Raw genomic sequence first — 20,382 nt, 5'->3', positions numbered from 1 at the left:
ATAAGGGAAAGGGAGAAAGAGGCTGATAAGGGAAAGGGAGAGAAGGAGAGGCTGATAGGGGAGAGAGGGAGAGGCTGATAAGAGAAAATGAGAGCGGGAGAGGCTGATAAGGGAAAGGGAGAGAGGGAGAGAGAGGGAAAAGGCTGATAAGGGAATGGGAGAGAGGGAGAGGCTGATAAGGGAGAGAGCTGATAAGGGAAAGGGAGAGAGGGAGAGGCTGATAGGGAGAGGGAGAGAGGGAGAGGCTGATAAAGGAAAGGGAGAGAGAGAGAGGCTGATAAGGGAGAGATGGAGAAGGGAGAGAGGGAGAGGCTGATAAGGGAAAGGGAGAGAGGAGAGGCTGATAAGGGAAAGGGAGAGAGGGAGAGGCTGATAAGGGAAAGGGAGAGAGGGAGAGGCTGATAAGGGAAAGGAGAGAGGGAGAGGCTGATAAGGGAAAGGGAAGAGGGAGAGGCTGATAAGGGAAAGGGAGAAAGAGGCTGATAAGGGAAAGGGAGAGAGGGAGAGGCTGATAAGAGAGAGGGAGAGGCTGATAAGGGAAAGGGAGAGAGGGAGAGGCTGATAAGGGAAAGGGAGAGGCTGATAAGGGAAAGTGAGAGAGGGAGAGGCTGATAAAGGGAGAGAGGGAGAGGCTGATAAGGGAAAGGGAGAAAGAGGCTGATAAGGGAAAGGGAGAGAGGAGAGGCTGATAGGGGAGGAGGGAGAGGCTGATAAGAGAAAATGAGAGAGGGAGAGGCTGATAAGGGAAAGGGAGAGAGGGAGAGGCTGATAAGGGAGAGGCTGATAAGGGAATGGGAGAGAGGGAGAGGCTGATAAGGGGGAGAGAGGGAGAGGCTGATAAGGGAAAGGGAGAGAGGGAGAGGCTGATAGGAGAGGCTGATAAGAGAAAGGGAGAGAGAGAGAGGCTGATAAAGGAAAGGGAGAGAGAGAGAGGCTGATAAGGGAGAGATGGAGAGAGGGAGAGAGGGGGAGGCTGAGGGGAGAGAGGGGGAGGCTGATAAGGGAAAGGGAGAGAGGGAGAGCCTGATAAGGGAAAGGGAGAGAGGGAGAGGCTGATAAGGGAAAGGGAGAGAGGGAGAGGCTGATAAGGGAAAGTGAGAGAGGGAGAGGCTGAGAAGGGAAAGGGAGAGAGGGAGAGGCTGATAAGGGAAAGGGAGAAAGAGGCTGATAAGGGAAAGGGATAGAGGGAGAGGCTGATAGGGGAGAGAGGGAGAGGCTGATAAGAGAAAGGGAGAGAGGATGATAAGAGGCTGATAAGGGAAATGAGAGAGGGAGAGGCTGATAAGGGAAAGGGAGAGAGAGAGAGGCTGATAAGGGAAAGAGAGGAGAGGCTGATAAGGGAAAGGGAGAGAGGGAGGCGGATAAGGGAGAGAGAGAGGCTGATAAGGGAAAGGGAGAGAGGGAGAGGCTGATAAGGGAAAGGGAGAGAGGGAGAGGCTGATAAGGGAAAGGGAGAGAGGAGAGGCTGATAAGGAAAGGAGAGGATAAGGAAAGGGAGAGAGAGAGAGGCTGATAAGGGAAAGGGAGAGAGGCTGATAAGAGAAATGGAGAGAGGGAGAGGCTGATAAGGGAGAGATGGAGAGGCTGATAAGAGAAAATGGGAGGGAGGGCTGATAAGGGAAAGGGAGAGAGGGAGAGCCTGATAAGGGAAAGGGAGAGAGGGAGAGGCTGATAAGGGAAAGGGAGAGAGGGAGAGGCTGATAAGGGAAAGAGAGAGAGGGAGAGGCTGATAAGGAAAGGGAGAGAGGGAGAGGCTGATAAGGAAAGGGAGAAAGAGGCTGATAAGGGAAAGGGAGAGAGGGAGAGGCTGATAAGAGAAGAGGCTGATAAGAGAAAATGAGAGGATGATAAGGGAATGGGAGAGAGAGACTGATAAGGAAAGGGAGAAAGAGGCTGATAGGAGAGAGGGAGAGGATGATAAGGGAAAGGGAGAGAGGGAGAGGATGATAAGGGAATGGGAGAGAGTGAGAGGATGATAAGGGAATGGGAGAAAGAGACTGATAGGGGAAAGGGAGAAAGAGGCTGATAGGAGAGAGGGAGAGAGGGAGAGGCTGATAGGAGGAGGGAGAGGCTGAAAAGGAAAAGGGAGCGAGGGAAAGGCTGATAGGAGAGAGGGAGAGAGAGAAGGGAAAGGGAGAAGGAGGCTGATAAGGGAAAGTGAGATAGGGAGAGGCTGATAAGGGAGAGAGGGAGAGGCTGATAAGGGAAAGGGAGAGAGGGAGAGGCTGATAAGGGAAAGTGAGAGAGGGAGAGGCTGAGAAGGGAAAGGGAGAGAGGGAGAGGCTGATAAGGGAAAGGGAGAAAGAGGCTGATAAGGGAAAGGGAGAGAGGGAGAGGCTGATAGGGGAGAGAGGGAGAGGCTGATAAGAGAAAATGAGAGAGGGAGAGGATGATAAGGGAATGGGAGAGAGAGGCTGATAAGGGAATGTGTGAGAGGGAGAGGCTGATAAGGGAAAGGGAGAGAGAGAGAGGCTGATAAGGGAAAGAGAGAGAGAGAGGCTGATAAGGGAAAGGGAGAGAGTGAGATGCTGATAAGGGAGAGAGGGAGAGGCTGATAAGAGAAAGGGAGAGAGGGAGAGGATGATAAGGGAATGGGAGAAAGAGACTGATAAGGGAAAGGGAGAAAGAGGCTGATAGGAGAGAGGGAGAGGATGATAAGGGAAAGGGAGAGAGGGAGAGGATGATAAGGGAATGGGAGAGAGGGAGAGGATGATAAGGGAATGGGAGAATGAGACTGATAGGGGAAAGGGAGAAAGAGGCTGATAGGAGAGAGGGAGAGAGGGAGAGGCTGATAGGAGAGAGGGAGAGGCTGAAAAGGGAAAGGGAGCGAGGGAAAGGCTGATAGGAGAGAGGGAGAGAGCGAGAGGCTGAGAAGGGAAAGGGAGAAGGAGGCTGATAAGGGAAAGTGAGATAGGGAGAGGCTGATAAGGGAGAGAGGGAGAGGCTGATAAGGGAGAGAGGGAGAGGCTGATAAGGGAGAGAGGGAGAGGCTGATAAGGGAAAGGGAGAGAGGGAGAGGCTGATAAGGGAAAGGGAGAGAGGGAGAGGCTGATAGGAGAGAGGGAGAGGATGGTAAGGGAAAGGGAGAGAGAGGGAGATGCTGATAAGGGAGAGAGGGAGAGGCTGATAAAGGAAAGGGAGAGAGAGAGAGGCTGATAAGGGAAAGTGAGAGAGAGAGAGGCTGATAAGAGAAAGGGAGAGAGGGAGAGGCTGATAAGGGAGAGATGGAGAGGCTGATAGGAGAGAGGGAGAGAGGGAGAGGCTGATAGGAGAGAGGGAGAGGCTGATAAGGGAGAGAGTGAGAGGCTGATAAGGGAGAGAGGGAGAGCCTGATAAGGGACAGGGAGAGAGGGAGAGGCTGATAAGGGAAAGGGAGAGAGGGAGAGGCTGATAAGGGAAAGGGAGAGAGGGAGAGGCTGAGAAGGGAATGGGAGAGAGAGGATGATATGGGAACGTGGGAGAGGCAGAGGCTGATAATGGAAAGGGAGAGGGAGAGAGAGGCTGATAAGGGAAAGGGAGAGAGGGAGAGCCTGATAAGGGAAAGGGAGAGAGGGAGAGGCTTATAAGGGAAAGGGAGAGAGGGAGAGGCTGATAAGGGAAAGTGAGAGAGGGAGAAGGCTGAGAAGGGAAAGGGAGAGAGGGAGAGGCTGATAAGGGAAAGGGAGAAAGAGGCTGATAAGGGAAAGGGAGAGAGGGAGAGGCTGATAGGGGAGAGAGGGAGAGGCTGATAAGAGAAAATGAGAGAGGGAGAGGATGATAAGGGAATGGGAGAGAGAGGCTGATAAGGGAACGTGAGAGAGGGAGAGGCTGATAAGGGAAAGGGAGAGAGAGAGAGGCTGATAAGGGAAAGAGAGAGAGAGAGAGGCTGATAAGGGAAAGGGAGAGAGTGAGAGGCGGATAAGGGAGAGAGGGAGAGGCTGATAAGAGAAAGAGAGAGAGGGAGAGGATGATAAGAGAAAATGAGAGCGGGAGAGGCTGATAAGGGAAAGGGAGAGAGGGAGAGGCTGATAAGGGAGAGAGGGAGAGGCTGATAAGGGAATGGGAGAGAGGGAGAGGCTGATAAGGGAAAGGGAGAGAGGGAGAGGCTGATAAGGGAAAGGGAGAGAGGGAGAGGCTGATAGGAGAGAGGGAGAGGATGGTAAGAGAAAGGGAGAGAGAGAGAGGCTGATAAAGGAAAGGGAGAGAGAGAGAGGCTGATAAGGGAAAGTGAGAGAGAGAGAGGCTGATAAGAGAAAGGGAGAGAGGGAGAGGCTGATAAGGGAGAGATGGAGAGGCTGATAGGAGAGAGGGAGAGAGGGGGAGGCTGAGGGGAGAGAGAGGCTGATAAGGGAAAGGGAGAGGGGGAGAGCCTGATAAGGGAAAGGGAGAGAGGGAGAGGCTGATAAGGGAAAGGGAGAGAGGGAGAGGCTGATAAGGGAAAGTGAGAGAGGGAGAGGCTGAGAAGGGAAAGGGAGAGAGGGAGAGGCTGATAAGGGAATGGGAGAAAGAGACTGATAAGGGAAAGGGAGAAAGAGGCTGATAGGAGAGAGGGAGAGGATGATAAGGGAAAGGGAGAGAGGGAGAGGATGATAAGGGAATGGGAGAGAGGGAGAGGATGATAAGGGAATGGGAGAAAGAGACTGATAGGGGAAAGGGAGAAAGAGGCTGATAGGAGAGAGGGAGAGGCTGATAGGAGAGAGGGAGAGGCTGAAAAGGGAAAGGGAGCGAGGTAAAGGCTGATAGGAGAGAGGGAGAGAGCGAGAGGCTGAGAAGGGAAAGGGAGAAGGAGGCTGATAAGGGAAAGTGAGATAGGGAGAGGCTGATAAGGGAGAGAGGGAGAGGCTGATAAGGGAGAGAGGGAGAGGCTGATAAGGGAATGGGAGAGAGGGAGAGGCTGATAAGGGAAAGGGAGAAGAGGCTGATAAGGGAAAGGGAGAGAGGGAGAGGCTGATAGGGAGAGGGAGAGGATGGTAAGGGAAAGGGAGAGAGAGGGAGAGAGGCTGATAAAGGAAAGGGAGAGAGAGAGAGGCTGATAAGGGAAAGTGAGAGAGAGAGAGGCTGATAAGAGAAAGGGGGAGAGGGAGAGGCTGATAAGGGAGAGATGGAGAGGCTGATAGGAGAGAGGGAGAGAGGGAGAGGCTGATAGGAGAGAGGGAGAGGCTGATAAGGGAGAGAGTGAGAGGCTGATAAGGGAGAGAGGGAGAGCCTGATAATGGACAGGGAGAGAGGGAGGGGCTGATAAGGGAAAGGGAGAGAGGGAGAGGCTGATAAGGGAAAGGGAGAGAGGGAGAGGCTGAGAAGGGAATGGGAGAGAGAGGATGATATGGGAACGTGGGAGAGGCAGAGGCTGATAATGGAAAGGGAGAGGGAGAGAGAGAGAGGCTGATAAGGGAAAGGGAGAGAGGGAGAGGCTTATAAGGGAAAGGGAGAGAGGGAGAGGCTGATAAGGGAAAGTGAGAGAGGGAGAAGGCTGAGAAGGGAAAGGGAGAGAGGGAGAGGCTGATAAGGGAAAGGGAGAAAGAGGCTGATAAGGGAAAGGAGAGAGGGAGAGGCTGATAGGGGAGAGAGGAGAGGCTGATAAGAGAAAATGAGAGAGGGAGAGGATGATAAGGGAATGGGAGAGAGAGGCTGATAAGGGAACGTGAGAGAGGGAGAGGCTGATAAGGGAAAGGGAGAGAGAGAGAGGCTGATAAGGGAAAGAGAGAGAGAGAGAGGCTGATAAGGGAAAGGGAGAGAGGGAGAGGCTGATAAGAGAAAGGGAGAGAGGGAGAGGATGATAAGAGAAAATGAGAGCGGGAGAGGCTGATAAGGGAAAGGGAGAGAGGGAGAGGCTGATAAGGGAGAGAGGGAGAGGCTGATAAGGGAATGGGAGAGAGGGAGAGGCTGATAAGGGAAAGGGAGAGAGGGAGAGGCTGATAAGGGAAAGGGAGAGAGGGAGAGGCTGATAGGAGAGAGGGAGAGGATGAAGAGAAAGGGAGAGAGAGAGAGGCTGATAAAGGAAAGGGAGAGCGAGAGAGGCTGATAAGGGAAAGTGAGAGAGAGAGAGGCTGATAAGAGAAAGGGAGAGAGGGAGAGGATGATAAGGGAGAGATGGAGAGGCTGATAGGAGAGAGGGAGAGAGGGGGAGGCTGAGGGGAGAGAGGGAGGCTGATAAGGGAAAGGGAGAGGGGGAGAGCCTGATAAGGGAAAGGGAGAGAGGGAGAGGCTGATAAGGGAAAGGGAGAGAGGGAGAGGCTGATAAGGGAAAGTGAGAGAGGGAGAGGCTGAGAAGGGAAAGGGAGAGAGGGAGAGGCTGATAAGGGAAAGGGAGAAAGAGGCTGATAAGGGAAAGGGAGAGAGGGAGAGGCTGATAGGGGAGAGGGAGAGGCTGATAAGAGAAAATGAGAGAGGGAGGGATGCTAAGGGAATGGGAGAGAGAGGCTGATAAGGGAACGTGAGAGAGGGAGAGGCTGATAAGGGAAAGGGAGAGAGAGAGAGGCTGATAAGGGAAAGAGAGAGAGAGGCTGATAAGGGAAAGGGAGAGAGTGAGAGGCTGATAAGGGAGAGAGGAGAGGCTGATAAGAGAAAGGGAGAGGGAGAGGCTGATAAGGGAGAGATGGAGAGGCTGATAGGAGAGAGAGGGAGAGGCTGATAGGAGAGAGGGAGAGGCTGATAAGGGAGAGAGTGAGAGGCTGATAAGGGAGAGAGGGAGAGCCTGATAATGGACAGGGAGAGAGGGAGGGGCTGATAAGGGAAAGGGAGAGAGGGAGAGGCTGATAAGGGAAAGGGAGAGAGGGAGAGGCTGAGAAGGGAATGGGAGAGAGAGGATGATATGGGAACGGGGAGAGGCAGAGGCTGATAATGGAAAGGGAGAGGGAGAGAGAGAGAGGCTGATAAGGGAAAGGGAGAGAGGGAGAGGCTTATAAGGGAAAGGGAGAGAGGGAGAGGCTGATAAGGGAAAGTGAGAGAGGGAGAAGGCTGAGAAGGGAAAGGGAGAGAGGGAGAGGCTGATAAGGGAAAGGGAGAAAGAGGCTGATAAGGGAAAGGGAGAGAGGGAGAGGCTGATAGGGGAGAGAGGGAGAGGCTGATAAGAGAAAATGAGAGAGGGAGAGGATGATAAGGGAATGGGAGAGAGAGGCTGATAAGGGAACGTGAGAGAGGGAGAGGCTGATAAGGGAAAGGGAGAGAGAGAGAGGCTGATAAGGGAAAGAGAGAGAGAGAGAGGCTGATAAGGGAAAGGGAGAGAGGGAGAGGCTGATAAGAGAAAGGGAGAGAGGGAGAGGATGATAAGAGAAAATGAGAGCGGGAGAGGCTGATAAGGGAAAGGGAGAGAGGGAGAGGCTGATAAGGGAGAGAGGGAGAGGCTGATAAGGGAATGGGAGAGAGGGAGAGGCTGATAAGGGAAAGGGAGAGAGGGAGAGGCTGATAAGGGAAAGGGAGAGAGGGAGAGGCTGATAGGAGAGAGGGAGAGGATGGTAAGAGAAAGGGAGAGAGAGAGAGGCTGATAAAGGAAAGGGAGAGCGAGAGAGGCTGATAAGGGAAAGTGAGAGAGAGAGAGGCTGATAAGAGAAAGGGAGAGAGGGAGAGGATGATAAGGGAGAGATGGAGAGGCTGATAGGAGAGAGGGAGAGAGGGGGAGGCTGAGGGGAGAGAGGGGGAGGCTGATAAGGGAAAGGGAGAGGGGGAGAGCCTGATAAGGGAAAGGGAGAGAGGGAGAGGCTGATAAGGGAAAGGGAGAGAGGGAGAGGCTGATAAGGGAAAGTGAGAGAGGGAGAGGCTGAGAAGGGAAAGGGAGAGAGGGAGAGGCTGATAAGGGAAAGGGAGAAAGAGGCTGATAAGGGAAAGGGAGAGAGGGAGAGGCTGATAGGGGAGAGAGGGAGAGGCTGATAAGAGAAAATGAGAGAGGGAGAGGATGCTAAGGGAATGGGAGAGAGAGGCTGATAAGGGAACGTGAGAGAGGGAGAGGCTGATAAGGGAAAGGGAGAGAGAGAGAGGCTGATAAGGGAAAGAGAGAGAGAGAGGCTGATAAGGGAAAGGGAGAGAGTGAGAGGCTGATAAGGGAGAGAGGGAGAGGCTGATAAGAGAAAGGGAGAGAGGGAGAGGATGATAAGGGAATGGGAGAAAGAGACTGATAAGGGAAAGGGAGAAAGAGGCTGATAGGAGAGAGGGAGAGGATGTTAAGGGAAAGGGAGAGAGGGAGAGGATGATAAGGGAATGGGAGAGAGGGAGAGGATGATAAGGGAATGGGAGAAAGAGACTGATAAGGGAAAGGGAGAAAGAGGCTGATAGGAGAGAGGGAGAGGATGATAAGGGAAAGGGAGAGAGGGAGAGGATGATAAGGGAATGGGAGAAAGAGACTGATAGGGGAAAGGGAGAAAGAGGCTGATAGGAGAGAGGGAGAGAGGGAGAGGCTGATAGGAGAGAGGGAGAGGCTGAAAAGGGAAAGGGAGCGAGGGAAAGGCTGATAGGAGAGAGGGAGAGAGCGAGAGGCTGAGAAGGGAAAGGGAGAAGGAGGCTGATAAGGGAAAGTGAGATAGGGAGAGGCTGATAAGGGAGAGAGGGAGAGGCTGATAAGGGAGAGAGGGAGAGGCTGATAAGGGAATGGGAGAGAGGGAGAGGCTGATAAGGGAAAGGGAGAGAGGGAGAGGCTGATAAGGGAAAGGGAGAGAGGGAGAGGCTGATAGGAGAGAGGGAGAGGATGGTAAGGGAAAGGGAGAGAGAGGGAGAGAGGCTGATAAAGGAAAGGGAGAGAGAGAGAGGCTGATAAAGGAAAGTGAGAGAGAGAGGCTGATAAGGGAGAGATGGAGAGGCTGATAGGAGAGAGGGAGAGAGGGAGAGGCTGATAGGAGAGAGGGAGAGGCTGATAAGGGAGAGAGGGAGAGGCTGATAAGGGACAGAGGGAGTGCCTGATAAGGGACAGGGAGAGAGGGAGAGGCTGATAAGGGAAAGGGAGAGAGGGAGAGGCTGATAAGGGAAAGGGAGAGAGGGAGAGGCTGAGAAGGGAAAGGGAGAGAGGGAGAGGCTGATAAGGGAAAGGGAGAAAGAGGCTGATAAGGGAAAGGGAGAGAGGGAGAGGCTGATAGGGGAGAGAGGGAGAGGCTGATAAGAGAAAATGAGAGAGGGAGAGGATGATAAGGGAAAGGGAGAAAGAGGCTGATAAGGGAAAGGGAGAGAGGGAGAGGCTGATAGGGGAGAGAGGGAGAGGCTGATAAGAGAAAATGAGAGAGGGAGAGGATGATAAGGGAATGGGAGAGAGAGGCTGATAAGGGAACGTGAGAGAGGCAGAGGCTGATAAGGGAAAGGAGAGAGAGAGAGGCTGATAAGGGAAAGAGAGAAAGGGAAAGGGAGAGAGGGAGAGGCTGATAAGGGAATGGGAGAAAGAGACTGATAAGGGAAAGGGAGAAAGAGGCTGATAGGAGAGAGGGAGAGGATGATAAGGGAAAGGGAGAGAGGGAGAGGATGATAAGGGAATGGGAGAGAGGGAGAGGATGATAAGGGAATGGGAGAAAGAGACTGATAAGGGAAAGGGAGAAAGAGGCTGATAGGAGAGAGGGAGAGGATGATTAGGGAAAGGGAGAGAGGGAGAGGCTGATAAGGGAAAGGGAGAGAGGGAGAGGCTGATAAGGGAAAGTGAGAGAGGGAGAGGCTGAGAAGGGAAAGGGAGAGAGGGAGAGGCTGATAAGGGAAAGGGAGAAAGAGGCTGATAAGGGAAAGGGAGAGAGGGAGAGGCTGATAGGGGAGAGAGGGAGAGGCTGATAAGAGAAAATGAGAGAGGGAGAGGATGCTAAGGGAATGGGAGAGAGAGGCTGATAAGGGAACGTGAGAGAGGGAGAGGCTGATAAGGGAAAGGGAGAGAGAGAGAGGCTGATAAGGAAAGAGAGAGAGAGAGGCTGATAAGGGAAAGGGAGAGAGTGAGAGGCTGATAAGGGAGAGAGGAGAGGCTGATAAGAGAAAGGGAGAGAGGGAGAGATGATAAGGGAATGGGAGAAAGAGACTGATAAGGGAAAGGGAGAAAGAGGCTGATAGGAGAGAGGGAGAGGATGTTAAGGGAAAGGGAGAGAGGGAGAGGATGATAAGGGAATGGGAGAGAGGGAGAGGATGATAAGGGAATGGGAGAAAGAGACTGATAAGGGAAAGGGAGAAAGAGGCTGATAGGAGAGAGGGAGAGGATGATAAGGGAAAGGGAGAGAGGGAGAGGATGATAAGGGAATGGGAGAAAGAGACTGATAGGGGAAAGGGAGAAAGAGGCTGATAGGAGAGAGGGAGAGAGGGAGAGGCTGATAGGAGAGAGGGAGAGGCTGAAAAGGGAAAGGGAGCGAGGGAAAGGCTGATAGGAGAGAGGGAGAGAGCGAGAGGCTGAGAAGGGAAAGGGAGAAGGAGGCTGATAAGGGAAAGTGAGATAGGGAGAGGCTGATAAGGGAGAGAGGGAGAGGCTGATAAGGGAGAGAGGGAGAGGCTGATAAGGGAATGGGAGAGAGGGAGAGGCTGATAAGGGAAAGGGAGAGAGGGAGAGGCTGATAAGGGAAAGGGAGAGAGGGAGAGGCTGATAGGAGAGAGGAGAGGATGGTAAGGGAAAGGGAGAGAGAGGGAGAGAGGATAAAGGAAAGGGAGAGAGAGAGAGGCTGATAAAGGAAAGTGAGAGAGAGAGGCTGATAAGGGAGAGATGGAGAGGCTGATAGGAGAGAGGGAGAGAGGGAGAGGCTGATAGGAGAGAGGGAGAGGCTGATAAGGGAGAGAGGGAGAGGCTGATAAGGGACAGAGGGAGAGCCTGATAAGGGACAGGGAGAGAGGGAGAGGCTGATAAGGGAAAGGGAGAGAGGGAGAGGCTGATAAGGGAAAGGGAGAGAGGGAGGGCTGAGAAGGGAAAGGGAGAGAGGGAGAGGCTGATAAGGGAAAGGGAGAAAGAGGCTGATAAGGGAAAGGGAGAGAGGGAGAGGCTGATAGGGGAGAGAGGGAGAGGCTGATAAGAGAAAATGAGAGAGGGAGAGGATGATAAGGGAAAGGGAGAAAGAGGCTGATAAGGGAAAGGGAGAGAGGGAGAGGCTGATAGGGGAGAGAGGGAGAGGCTGATAAGAGAAAATGAGAGAGGGAGAGGATGATAAGGGAATGGGAGAGAGAGGCTGATAAGGGAACGTGAGAGAGGCAGAGGCTGATAAGGGAAAGGGAGAGAGAGAGAGGCTGATAAGGGAAAGAGAGAGAGAGAGAGTCTGCTAAGGGAAAGGGAGAGAGGGAGAGGCTGATAAGGGAATGGGAGAAAGAGACTGATAAGGGAAAGGGAGAAAGAGGCTGATAGGAGAGAGGGAGAGGATGATAAGGGAAAGGGAGAGAGGGAGAGGATGATAAGGGAATGGGAGAGAGGGAGAGGATGATAAGGGAATGGGAGAAAGAGACTGATAAGGGAAAGGGAGAAAGAGGCTGATAGGAGAGAGGGAGAGGATGATTAGGAAAGGGAGAGAGGGAGAGGATGATAAGGGAATGGGAGAAAGAGACTGATAGGGGAAAGGGAGAAAGAGGCTGATAGGAGAGAGGGAGAGAGGGAGAGGCTGATAGGAGAGAGGGAGAGGCTGAAAAGGGAAAGGGAGCGAGGGAAAGGCTGATAGGAGAGAGGGAGAGAGCGAGAGGCTGAGAAGGGAAAGGGAGAAGGAGGCTGATAAGGGAAAGTGAGATAGGGAGAGGCTGATAAGGGAGAGAGGGAGAGGCTGATAAGGGAGAGAGGGAGAGGCTGATAAGGGAATGGGAGAGAGGGAGAGGCTGATAAGGGAAAGGGAGAGAGGGAGAGGCTGATAAGGGAAAGGGAGAGAGGGAGAGGCTGATAAGGGAGAGATGGAGAGGCTGATAGGAGAGAGGGAGAGAGGGAGAGGCTGATAGGAGAGAGGGAGAGGCTGATAAGGGAGAGAGGGAGAGGCTGATAAGGGACAGAGGGAGAGCCTGATAAGGGACAGGGAGAGAGGGAGAGGCTGATAAGGGAAAGGGAGAGAGGGAGAGGCTGATAAGGGAAAGGGAGAGAGGGAGAGGCTGAGAAGGAAAGGGAGAGAGGGAGAGGCTGATAAGGGAAAGGGAGAAAGAGGCTGATAAGGGAAAGGGAGAGAGGGAGAGGCTGATAGGGGAGAGAGGGAGAGGCTGATAAGAGAAAATGAGAGAGGGAGAGGATGATAAGGGAAAGGGAGAAAGAGGCTGATAAGGGAAAGGGAGAGAGGGAGAGGCTGATAGGGGAGAGAGGGAGAGGCTGATAAGAGAAAATGAGAGAGGGAGAGGATGATAAGGGAATGGGAGAGAGAGGCTGATAAGGGAACGTGAGAGAGACAGAGGCTGATAAGGGAAAGAGAGAGAGAGAGAGGCTGCTAAGGGAAAGGGAGAGAGGGAGAGGCTGATAAGGGAGACATGGAGAGGCTGATAGGAGAGAGGGATAGAGGGAGAGGCTGATAAGGGAAAGGGAGAGAGTGAGAGGCTGATAAGGGAGAGAGGGAGAGGCTGATAAGGGAAAGGGAGAGAGAGAGAGGCTGATAAGGGAAAGAGAGAGAGAGAGGCTGCTAAGGGAAAGGGAGAGAGGGAGAGGCTGATAAGGGAGACATGGAGAGGCTGATAGGAGAGAGGGATAGAGGGAGAGGCTGATAAGGGAAAGGGAGAGAGTGAGAGGCTGATAAGGGAGAGAGGGAGAGGCTGATAAGAGAAAGGGAGAGAGGGAGAGGATGATAAGGGAATGGGAGAAAGAGACTGATAAGGGAAAGGGAGAAAGAGGCTGATAGGAGAGAGGGAGAGGGATGATAAGGGAAAGGGAGAAGGAGGCTGATAAGGGAAAGGGAGATAGGGAGAGGTTGATAAGGGAGAGAGGGAGAGAGGGAGAGGCTGATAAGGGAATGGGAGAGAGGGAGAGGCTGATAGGAGAGAGGGAGAGGATGATGAGGAAAAGGAGAGATAGAGAGGCTGATAAAGGAAAGGGAGAGAGAGAGGCTGATGAGAGAAAGGGAGAGTGGGAGAGGCTGATAAGGGAAAGGGAGAGAGGGAGAGGCTGATAAAGGAATGGGAGAAAGAGGCTGATAAGGGAGAGAGGGAGAGGCTGATTAGAGAAAAGGAGAGAGGGAGAGGATGATAAGGGAATGGGAGAGAGAGGCTGATATGGGAACGTGGGAGAGGCAGAGGCTGATAATGGAAAGGGAGAGGGAGAGAGAGAGAGGCTGATAAGGGAAAGAGAGAGAGGGAGAGGCTGATAAGGGAAAGGGAGAGAGTGAGAGGCTGATAAGGGAGAGAGTGAGAGGCTGATAAGGGAGAGAGGGAGAGGCTGATAAGAGAAAGGGAGAGAGGGAGAGGATGATAAGGGAATGGGAGAAAGAGACTGATAAGGGAAAGGGAGAAAGAGGCTGATAGGAGAGAGGGAGAGGATGATAAGGGAAAGGGAGAGAGGGAGAGGATGATAAGGGAATGGGAGAGAGGGAGAGGATGATAAGGGAATGGCAGAAAGAGACTGATAAGGGAGAGAGGGAGAGGCTGATAAGGGAAAGGGAGAGAGGGAGAGGCTGATAAGGGAAAGGGAGAGAGGGAGAGGCTGATAGGAGAGAGGGAGAGAGCGAGAGGCTGATAAGGGAAAGGGAGATAGGGAGAGGCTGATAAGGGAGAGAGGGAGAGGCTGATAAGGGAATGGGAGAGAGGGAGAGGCTGATAGGAGAGAGGGAGAGGATGATAAGGAAAAGGGAGAGATAGAGAGGCTGATAAAGGAAAGGGAGAGAGAGAGGCTGATGAGAGAAAGGGAGAGTGGGAGAGGCTGATAAGGGAAAGGGAGAGAGGGAGAGGCTGATAAAGGAATGGGAGAAAGAGGCTGATAAGGGAGAGAGGGAGAGGCTGATTAGAGAAAAGGAGAGAGGGAGAGGATGATAAGGGAATGGGAGAGAGAGGCTGATATGGGAACGTGGGAGAGGCAGAGACTGATAATGGAAAGGGAGAGGGAGAGAGAGAGGGCTGATAAGGGAAAGAGAGAGAGGGAGAGGCTGATAAGGGAAAGGGAGAGAGGGAGAGGCTGATAAGGGAGAGAGGGAGAGGCTGATAGGAGAGGGAGAGAGGGAGAGGCTGATAAGGGAGAGAGGGAGAGGCTGATAAGGGAGAGAGGGAGAGGCTGATAAGAGAGAGGGAGAGGGGGAGATTCAGAAAATGGAAAAGGGAGAGAGGGAGAGGGGAGAGGCTGATAAGGGAAAGGGAGAGAGGGAGAGGCTGATAAGGGAGAGAGGGAGAGGCTGATAGGAGAGAGGGAGAGAGGGAGAGGCTGATAAGGGAGAGAGGGAGAGGCTGATAAGGGAGAGAGGGAGAGGCTGATAAGAGAGAGGGAGAGGGGGAGATTCAGAAAATGGAAAAGGGAGGGAGGGAGAGAGGGAGAGGCTGATAAGAGAAATGGAGAGAGGGAGAGGATGATAAGGGAAAGGGAGAGAGAGAGATGCTGATAAGGGAAAGGGAGGGAGAGGCTGATAAGGAAAGGGAGAGAGGGAGATGATGATAATGGAAAAGGGAAGGAGAGGCTGATAAGGGAATGTGAGAGAGGGAGAGGCTGATAGGAGAGAGGGACAGGATGATAGGAGAGAGGGAGAGGCTGATAAGGGAAAGGGAGAGAGGGAGAGGCTGATAAGGGAAAGGGAAGGAGAGGCTGATAAGGGAATGGGAGAGAGGAGAGCTGATAGGAGAGAGGGAGAGGATGATAGGAGAGAGGGAGAGGCTGATAAGGGAGAGAGGGAGAGGCTGATAAGGGAAAGGGAGGGAGAGGCTGATAAGGGAAAGGGAGAGAGTGAGAGGCTGATAAGGGAGAGAGGGAGAGGCTGATAAGAGAAAGGGAGAGAGGGAGAGGATGATAAGGGAATGGGAGAAAGAGACTGATAAGGGAAAGGGAGAAAGAGGCTGATAGGAGAGAGGGAGAGGATGTTAAGGGAAAGGGAGAGAGGGAGAGGATGATAAGGGAATGGGAGAGAGGGAGAGGATGATAAGGGAATGGGAGAAAGAGACTGATAAGGGAAAGGGAGAAAGAGGCTGATAGGAGAGAGGGAGAGGATGATAAGGGAAAGGGAGAGAGGGAGAGGATGATAAGGGAATGGGAGAAAGAGACTGATAGGGGAAAGGGAGAAAGAGGCTGATAGGAGAGAGGGAGAGAGGGAGAGGCTGATAGGAGAGAGGGAGAGGCTGAAAAGGGAAAGGGAGCGAGGGAAAGGCTGATAGGAGAGAGGGAGAGAGCGAGAGGCTGAGAAGGGAAAGGGAGAAGGAGGCTGATAAGGGAAAGTGAGATAGGGAGAGGCTGATAAGGGAGAGAGGGAGAGGCTGATAAGGGAGAGAGGAGAGGCTGATAAGGGAATGGGAGAGAGGGAGAGGCTGATAAGGGAAAGGGAGAGAGGGAGAGGCTGATAAGGGAAAGGGAGAGAGGGAGAGGCTGATAGGAGAGAGGGAGAGGATGGTAAGGGAAAGGGAGAGAGAGGGAGAGAGGCTGATAAAGGAAAGGGAGAGAGAGAGAGGCTGATAAAGGAAAGTGAGAGAGAGAGGCTGATAAGGGAGAGATGGAGAGGCTGATAGGAGAGAGGAGAGAGGGAGAGGCTGATAGGAGAGAGGGAGAGGCTGATAAGGGAGAGAGGGAGAGGCTGATAAGGGACAGAGGGAGAGCCTGATAAGGGACAGGGAGAGAGGAGAGGCTGATAAGGGAAAGGGAGAGAGGGAGAGGCTGATAAGGGAAAGGGAGAGAGGGAGAGGCTGAGAAGGGAAAGGGAGAGAGGGAGAGGCTGATAAGGGAAAGGGAGAAAGAGGCTGATAAGGGAAAGGGAGAGAGGGAGAGGCTGATAGGGGAGAGAGGGAGAGGCTGATAAGAGAAAATGAGAGAGGGAGAGGATGATAAGGGAAAGGGAGAAAGAGGCTGATAAGGGAAAGGGAGAGAGGGAGAGGCTGATAGGGGAGAGAGGGAGAGGCTGATAAGAGAAAATGAGAGAGGGAGAGGATGATAAGGGAATGGGAGAGAGAGGCTGATAAGGGAACGTGAGAGAGGCAGAGGCTGATAAGGGAAAGGGAGAGAGAGAGAGGCTGATAAGGGAAAGAGAGAGAGAGAGAGTCTGCTAAGGGAAAGGGAGAGAGGGAGAGGCTGATAAGGGAATGGGAGAAAGAGACTGATAAGGGAAAGGGAGAAAGAGGCTGATAGGAGAGAGGGAGAGGATGATAAGGGAAAGGGAGAGAGGGAGAGGATGATAAGGGAATGGGAGAGAGGGAGAGGATGATAAGGGAATGGGAGAAAGAGACTGATAAGGGAAAGGGAGAAAGAGGCTGATAGGAGAGAGGGAGAGGATGATAAGGGAAAGGGAGAGAGGGAGAGGATGATAAGGGAATGGGAGAAAGAGACTGATAGGGGAAAGGGAGAAAGAGGCTGATAGGAGAGAGGGAGAGAGGGAGAGGCTGATAGGAGAGAGGGAGAGGCTGAAAAGGGAAAGGGAGCGAGGGAAAGGCTGATAGGAGAGAGGGAGAGAGCGAGAGGCTGAGAAGGGAAAGGGAGAAGGAGGCTGATAAGGGAAAGTGAGATAGGGAGAGGCTGATAAGGGAGAGAGGGAGAGGCTGATAAGGGAGAGAGGGAGAGGCTGATAAGGGAATGGGAGAGAGGGAGAGGCTGATAAGGGAAAGGGAGAGAGGGAGAGGCTGATAAGGGAAAGGGAGAGAGGGAGAGGCTGATAAGGGAGAGATGGAGAGGCTGATAGGAGAGAGGGAGAGAGGGAGAGGCTGATAGGAGAGAGGGAGAGGCTGATAAGGGAGAGAGGGAGAGGCTGATAAGGGACAGAGGGAGAGCCTGATAAGGGACAGGGAGAGAGGGAGAGGCTGATAAGGGAAAGGGAGAGAGGGAGAGGCTGATAAGGGAAAGGGAGAGAGGGAGAGGCTGAGAAGGGAAAGGGAGAGAGGGAGAGGCTGATAAGGGAAAGGGAGAAAGAGGCTGATAAGGGAAAGGGAGAGAGGGAGAGGCTGATAGGGGAGAGAGGGAGAGGCTGATAAGAGAAAATGAGAGAGGGAGAGGATGATAAGGGAAAGGGAGAAAGAGGCTGATAAGGGAAAGGGAGAGAGGGAGAGGCTGATAGGGGAGAGAGGGAGAGGCTGATAAGAGAAAATGAGAGAGGGAGAGGATGATAAGGGAATGGGAGAGAGAGGCTGATAAGGGAACGTGAGAGAGACAGAGGCTGATAAGGGAAAGGGAGAGAGAGAGAGGCTGATAAGGGAAAGAGAGAGAGAGAGAGGCTGCTAAGGGAAAGGGAGAGAGGGAGAGGCTGATAAGGGAGACATGGAGAGGCTGATAGGAGAGAGGGATAGAGGGAGAGGCTGATAAGGGAAAGGGAGAGAGTGAGAGGCTGATAAGGGAGAGAGGGAGAGGCTGATAAGGGAAAGGGAGAGAGAGAGAGGCTGATAAGGGAAAGAGAGAGAGAGAGCTGCTAAGGGAAAGGGAGAGAGGGAGAGGCTGATAAGGGAGACATGGAGAGGCTGATAGGAGAGAGGGATAGAGGGAGAGGCTGATAAGGGAAAGGGAGAGAGTGAGAGGCTGATAAGGGAGAGAGGGAGAGGCTGATAAGAGAAAGGGAGAGAGGGAGAGGATGATAAGGGAATGGGAGAAAGAGACTGATAAGGGAAAGGGAGAAAGAGGCTGATAGGAGAGAGGGAGAGGATGATAAGGGAAAGGGAGAAGGAGGCTGATAAGGGAAAGGGAGATAGGGAGAGGTTGATAAGGGAGAGAGGGAGAGAGGGAGAGGCTGATAAGGGAATGGGAGAGAGGGAGAGGCTGATAGGAGAGAGGGAGAGGATGATGAGGAAAAGGGAGAGATAGAGAGGCTGATAAAGGAAAGGGAGAGAGAGAGGCTGATGAGAGAAAGGGAGAGTGGGAGAGGCTGATAAGGGAAAGGGAGAGAGGGAGAGGCTGATAAAGGAATGGGAGAAAGAGGCTGATAAGGGAGAGAGGGAGAGGCTGATTAGAGAAAAGGAGAGAGGGAGAGGATGATAAGGGAATGGGAGAGAGAGGCTGATATGGGAACGTGGGAGAGGCAGAGGCTGATAATGGAAAGGGAGAGGGAGAGAGAGAGAGGCTGATAAGGGAAAGAGAGAGAGGGAGAGGCTGATAAGGGAAAGGGAGAGAGTGAGAGGCTGATAAGGGAGAGAGTGAGAGGCTGATAAGGGAGAGAGGGAGAGGCTGATAAGAGAAAGGGAGAGAGGGAGAGGATGATAAGGGAATGGGAGAAAGAGACTGATAAGGGAAAGGGAGAAAGAGGCTGATAGGAGAGAGGGAGAGGATGATAAGGGAAAGGGAGAGAGGGAGAGGATGATAAGGGAATGGGAGAGAGGGAGAGGATGATAAGGGAATGGCAGAAAGAGACTGATAAGGGAGAGAGGGAGAGGCTGATAAGGGAAAGGGAGAGAGGGAGAGGCTGATAAGGGAAAGGAGAGAGGGAGAGGCTGATAGGAGAGAGGGAGAGAGCGAGAGGCTGATAAGGGAAAGGGAGATAGGGAGAGGCTGATAAGGGAGAGAGGGAGAGGCTGATAAGGGAATGGGAGAGAGGGAGAGGCTGATAGGAGAGAGGGAGAGGATGATAAGGAAAAGGGAGAGATAGAGAGGCTGATAAAGGAAAGGGAGAGAGAGAGGCTGATGAGAGAAAGGGAGAGTGGGAGAGGCTGATAAGGGAAAGGGAGAGAGGGAGAGGCTGATAAAGGAATGGGAGAAAGAGGCTGATAAGGGAGAGAGGGAGAGGCTGATTAGAGAAAAGGAGAGAGGGAGAGGATGATAAGGGAATGGGAGAGAGAGGCTGATATGGGAACGTGGGAGAGGCAGAGACTGATAATGGAAAGGGAGAGGGAGAGAGAGAGAGGCTGATAAGGGAAAGAGAGAGAGGGAGAGGCTGATAAGGGAAAGGGAGAGAGGGAGAGGCTGATAAGGGAGAGAGGGAGAGGCTGATAGGAGAGAGGGAGAGAGGGAGAGGCTGATAAGGGAGAGAGGGAGAGGCTGATAAGGGAGAGAGGGAGAGGCTGATAAGAGAGAGGGAGAGGGGGAGATTCAGAAAATGGAAAAGGGAGAGAGGGAGAGAGGGAGAGGCTGATAAGGGAAAGGGAGAGAGGGAGAGGCTGATAAGGGAGAGAGGGAGAGGCTGATAGGAGAGAGGGAGAGAGGGAGAGGCTGATAAGGGAGAGAGGGAGAGGCTGATAAGGGAGAGAGGGAGAGGCTGATAAGAGAGAGGGAGAGGGGGAGATTCAGAAAATGGAAAAGGGAGAGAGGGAGAGAGGGAGAGGCTGATAAGAGAAATGGAGAGAGGGAGAGGATGATAAGGGAAAGGGAGAGAGAGAGATGCTGATAAGGGAAAGGGAGGGAGAGGCTGATAAGGGAAAGGGAGAGAGGGAGATGATGATAATGGAAAAGGGAAGGAGAGGCTGATAAGGGAATGTGAGAGAGGGAGAGGCTGATAGGAGAGAGGGACAGGATGATAGGAGAGAGGGAGAGGCTGATAAGGGAAAGGGAGAGAGGGAGAGGCTGATAAGGGAAAGGGAAGGAGAGGCTGATAAGGGAATGGGAGAGAGGGAGAGGCTGATAGGAGAGAGGGAGAGGATGATAGGAGAGAGGGAGAGGCTGATAAGGGAGAGAGGGAGAGGCTGATAAGGGAAAGGGAGGGAGAGGCTGATAAGGGAAAGGGAGAGAGGAAGAGGCTGATTACGGAATTGGGAGAGAGGGAGAGGCTGATAAGGGAAAGGAAGAGAGGGAGAGGCTGATAAGGGAATGGGAGAAAGAGGCTGATAAGGGAAAGGGAGATAGGGCGAGGCTGATAAGAGAATGGGAGAGAGGGAGAGGCTGATAGGAGAGAGGGAGAGGATGCTAGAGAGAGGAGAGGGAGAGAGTGAGGAGACTAGAAGAAGGGAGTTCTCTCCTCTCACCCTCCTGCTCCCTCCCTCTCCTCTATCTCTCTCCCCCCTCTCCCTCTATCTCGCCCTTCCTACCGATCTCTCTATATTCACCCCACCCCTCTCTCAAATCAATTCAATTCAAGGGGCTTTATTTATTTATGGGAAACAGATGTTAGCATTGCCAAAGCAAGTGAGGTGGATACACTCACAGAAGTTCCAAAATAATAAAGGCAAAACGATTGTCATATTATTTATATATATACAGTTTTGTAACTATGTGCAAATGGTTGAAGTACAAAAGGGAAAATAAATAAACATAAATAAGGGTTGTATTTACCTTTTCTTGTGGCAACAGGTCACAAATATTGCTGCTGTGGTGGCACACTGTGGCATTTCACCCAGTAGATATGAGAGTTTATCAAAATCGGGTTTGGTTTCAAATTCTTTGTTGATCTGTGTAATCTGAGGGAAATATGTGTCTCTAATATGGTCATACATTTGGCAGGAGGTTAGGAATTGCAGCTCAGTTTCCACCTCATTTTGTGGGCAGTGAGCACA

This window comes from Oncorhynchus gorbuscha, linkage group LG03 (assembly GCF_021184085.1).
Source record: "Oncorhynchus gorbuscha isolate QuinsamMale2020 ecotype Even-year linkage group LG03, OgorEven_v1.0, whole genome shotgun sequence".
NCBI lineage: Eukaryota > Metazoa > Chordata > Actinopteri > Salmoniformes > Salmonidae > Oncorhynchus > Oncorhynchus gorbuscha.
This window is presented reverse-complemented; position numbering follows the sequence as displayed.